This window comes from Varanus komodoensis, unplaced genomic scaffold (assembly GCF_004798865.1).
Source record: "Varanus komodoensis strain SLA01 unplaced genomic scaffold, ASM479886v1 scaffold28, whole genome shotgun sequence".
NCBI classification, from domain to species: Eukaryota; Metazoa; Chordata; class Lepidosauria; order Squamata; family Varanidae; genus Varanus; species Varanus komodoensis.
The window spans coordinates 5,410,552-5,414,918 of record NW_025335727.1 but is presented as its reverse complement, the minus strand read 5'-3'; the positions used below and the strand labels follow the sequence as shown (position 1 = coordinate 5,414,918).

Genomic DNA, 4,367 nt, shown 5'->3' with positions numbered 1-4,367 from the left:
CATTGGCCCCCGTCCCAAGGCTCCCCCTGTCCATGACTCCTCCTGTAAGTCCTAATGAGGAAGTCTTGAGATGTGCACTAAGAGCAACTGGCCTTCTCACTCCCAGCACAAAGGGTTAAAACCCCTACACAGCCGTGCTTGGTTTGGAACTGGACAGGGAAAATCTGGAAAAGATTGCCAAGCAGTAACATCCTGGCACCTAAAACAGAACCAGGCAGCAAAGGAGATGTGTAGTTTGGCCCACAGTATAAGGCAGCTTCGTAGCTTCCTATGATGGCATTTCCAAACTTTAATAGGGTCATGTTTTTTGGGTCTAATTTAGCATTTCTGTTTAATATTTGTTGTTCATATCCCCTATGGTGTGTTCAATAAAACTAACAAAGCAACCATCTGGCTGTTATTTCATTTTTTTTCCTTTAAAAGATGCTGTTCCTTCCCTCAATATCCAACATGGAAAATTTGCCTGTGCAAACAGCAGGATGAGCAACAATTAAGCAACTGAATTGCCAGTAAATATTTAGTGTTAAAGCCACAATGACTTTTCACTCCCACGGGGAGAAGAAGGTAGAACAAAGCAATTCTTTAAATAACAACACATGACAATGTTTCAGGTTTAAAAGTTTCCCTTTGTACCGTTGCCACTGAAAGTTCATGAGAAGCACACTTTCAAGCCAACATAGTCTCTTCCTTGGGCAAAATCTCCTGGGAGAAAGCCAACAGGAGTGGGTAAGCATCCAGTTTAGCTGAAATCATCTAAGGGGAAGAAAATGAAAAGGAAGGCTCGGATGTAGGAGAGGAGGAAATAGGCCATGAGCATATGCTGGTAGGTGATAACCAAATTGGTGGAGGAGCCAAAAGCTATGCACATCAGAGATATCTAGAAATGGAGACTTTTAATTGGTAATGACTCAACAGTTAAAAAGCACACTGTACCAAGTTTGATGCATGTTTGGGTTCAAAACCCTTGTTGTTTCCCTATAAGCAATTATCAATACCATTGGCAGGAAAGGCTTCAAGCTAAATTATTTAGCTAGGCATTCTGTATCACCCAAAAGTCGATGTTGCCTGAACAGCTCACAACAATATGGTGGCACTTTTTGTTAGACTCTACCTAGCCCCTTTTGTCTTTGATCCACACTGGAATGGAGACCCCTGAGCTTCTCCAATATAGAATATGGCCTTGAGCTGGAAAAGGGTTTGCTCTTCTGCTTTGCACTTGATTTTAGGTGCACCAGGTATCTGAGCCGTATTTGATTTATTTGTAATTATTAAACCACCCAGATGATCTTTTATTTCCCCCATGGCAGGGCTTTTTTCAGACAGGCTTCCAGACTGCAACAGTTCCTGGAATGATCTTCACATGGTCACATGGGCATTCCAGAAACATAGGCAAAAAGCCTATGTTCTGGTGCTAGTCCAAATGGGATTTAAACCATTAGAGAAGCTCTGTTTGTGTTTGCAGAAGCCAAGTAATTTTCCCAGAAAAGACTTTCACACCAGGAGCACTTCCTAGAATCAAAACATCGCACAATAGAATAAAGTACTACTTTAAATCTGTGCTTAGCAGCTATATGCTTTTTTATTATTTTATTTTATTATATTATGTTTTTTATTTGATCAGATCTAGAAACCTGTTCCTGTTAGGGCATTAACAGGGGAGCAAGTAAAGGGCTTTTAAGATCTGCACTGTAGCATCTGCACCTTGTCTCTGCATTTTTGTGTACAGCCTTTTTCAACTCTCTAACTGGGGTGCAGGTTAGGTCTTGACCACTCCAATCTCCTCTTCTCCACACCCCCAAAATACAACCTTTAACCCCTCTCCAGGATCCCTTTTTCTGTTTTCAGTGAATAGTTGGCATAGCTCTTTCTGCACAGGTTGTCAGCCATAAAGGGTGAAGGCTCTGAGCTCCATTCCCCAGCTTGGAAAGCTTTCTCCAGCATTTCCAAGCAAAACTCTGCTTTCTCCTCCAAGTCAGGAATCCGAAGGACTCTATATCCCCCATGTGTCCGAAGGCCATAGGATTACTTCCTTATTCAATTTGTTTCTCTGCTTTGACTATTATTTTTGCATTTTATCTGTATTTTATTATTTTTCAGCTTTCTTAAGAGAGTAGCAGGGTATGCATCTAATTAATTAATTTGAAGACTCTGGTTGGCTACTATGGGAAACAGGATTTGGACTGGATAGTTCCCCATGTTCTTAATCACCAGGCAGTTCAGAAGGAATGTTCTTAGGCATAATATTGCTCAGCAGTCCAACCTTGGATTTAGCAAGGTTTTAAAATTAGTTTTCTAATACTTAAAGATGGACGTTTTCCTCAAAGGGGGTATCTCCTGTACATTCCTATTTATGTGCATTTCCACAACACATAGAAGATAAATTTTGCCAGCGACTGGCCTTTTTCCTTACCGGTATTCCTTGATGTGCCATCAGACATGGAGAGGTGGGGGAAAACCCTCCAGGCTCAGAAATATGTGTGCGAACATTGTCGTCCAATTATAGCACATTGTGAGCTAGTGAGATTAAACAAAAAGGGAAATTAACTGTTCAATTAATTCACAAATCATCTGCACAGTCTTTTATTTAAAATGAATTTTATTACTGCTTTCTTCTGTGTTTAATTTCATTGCAATAAATAGCCGCATCTACAATGCTGGAAAGAGAGAAATGTTTAAGCAATTCAGTGTCACATTAAAGGAACTGCTTAATTCATCAGAAGATTCACGAGACGGCCAGTGTCAAGTTCACAAGGGACAAAGACCAAAACAGAAACTCTGAGCAGCCTAGGGGCCAATTCAGACAATTTTGCCACTGATCACCCTGTAGCCAAAATACTGTCTTCTATGCCCTTTATAATGACATCATGAAATGGATATGGTCAAGAATGCATAGATGTAACCACCAATGTTACAATAATGCATCACAGGTCACGAGGCAAACATGTTGCCATGTTTATAGCATGAGTAGGAACAGAGCCAGTATCAGGGACTGGCATAACTGGGTGCTTGCTGAGGCTCACACCACAGCAGAGGGTCCCTCTGCCAACCCCTAAGCATGGAGACAAGAGCAAGAAGAAAGAATAACAGCATCCAGTGACCTTGCCTTCTCATGGCCAAATAGAGAGGGTGAGCAGAAAGGCAGTGGCTTCAGTGATAAAGAAGAGCTAACCTATGGAGAGCTCTGTTGAGGGCTTCTTTCACAAGAGGTCCCTGGCGCCCAGGCTGACATTGCAGAAGACAAGAAATCGGGATCATCCACCAGTCCCACCTCTCCATTCCATGGAAGCCAGTATCTTGCCTTCCTTCACTGGACCTAGGAATATGGGAGCAATCCATTTGAGTGAGGGAATTCCTCAGACTCCATGGTCTCGGCTCCCAAGACTCTGGTCCACTTTGCAGCAGCCCTGAGTTCAAGTTTCTTTGCAGGTGCATTTGTAGAACATTCACCAGGAAGCAAGCCCAGCATGTTGGGCCAGTATGGTCCCTCTTCCATGTCAGGTACAGCAGCCCAAATGGCAGCTGCACACAGTGCAGAAGAGAGATGCTGCTGGAAGTCATGCAGGGCTCGCCAGGAACAGAGCTCCACCACAGTCCCTCTTCCATTCCCACCTTGTGCTGCTGCACCTGGCACAGGAAAGGGTTGCCAGTCGTTGCACAAGCTTCTTCCTGCAACTGTTTGTGCAGTTCCTTTCTGCTCAGCTCACTTTGCAAGACTGGGCAGAGCACTGGGAGACATCCACAAATACTAGAAATGGGCAGATTCTGCTAATGTTTTTCTCCTTATCAAAATACTAGAATCCAGAGTTATCCCATGAAGCTGAATGGTGGGAGATTCAGGACAAGTAAAAGGAAGAACTTCTTCACATTGCACACAGTAAAACTATGGAATTTGGTTTACACAAGATGTATTAATGTCTACCAATTTGGGTGGCTTTAAAAAGATATTTTTCCCTTCAAATTCATGTAGGATAAATCTAATAATTGCTGCTACTTGTTCTGAGTATATATTATCTCCAGGTTCAGGGAAAGCACACTTCAGAATACAGCTTTGAGGAAACAGGACTAGAAGAGTGCTGTTGCACCTGTGTTCTCCTTTTGGGCTTTCCATGGGCATCTAGTTGGCCAGTTTGGGAAGCAGATGCTGGACTAGAGTTGAGGTCTCCTTGTGTTTTATCTAGCATAGCAGGGATCCAGGGAAGGTTACCAGACAAATCTGCTGGGGGGAAGGTAAGGAACTGCAAAAGCAGGATGCTGCAGCCCACAGAGGAATGCCATCAATTTGCTGGTGTCCTTTATTGGAAGGGTGATCCAGTCAAGTCTAGTTTACATGTAAATAAGCCTAAGCTGAAAGAAAGGGGGCTCAAAGT

The 4,367-nt window shown here is 42.9% G+C and overlaps 1 long non-coding RNA gene across 1 annotated transcript; it reads right to left on the bottom strand.

Annotated features, from left to right (window-relative positions):
• Positions 1–635: 635 nt before the first annotated feature.
• LOC123025551 lies at positions 636–3,514 on the bottom strand. Its single transcript, XR_006415135.1, has 3 exons — positions 3,170–3,514; positions 2,411–2,514; positions 636–753 (listed from the first exon to the last, which is right to left on the bottom strand). It is a non-coding gene; the product is annotated as an uncharacterized LOC123025551 (long non-coding RNA).
• Between the last annotated feature and the right edge of the window lie 853 nt (positions 3,515–4,367).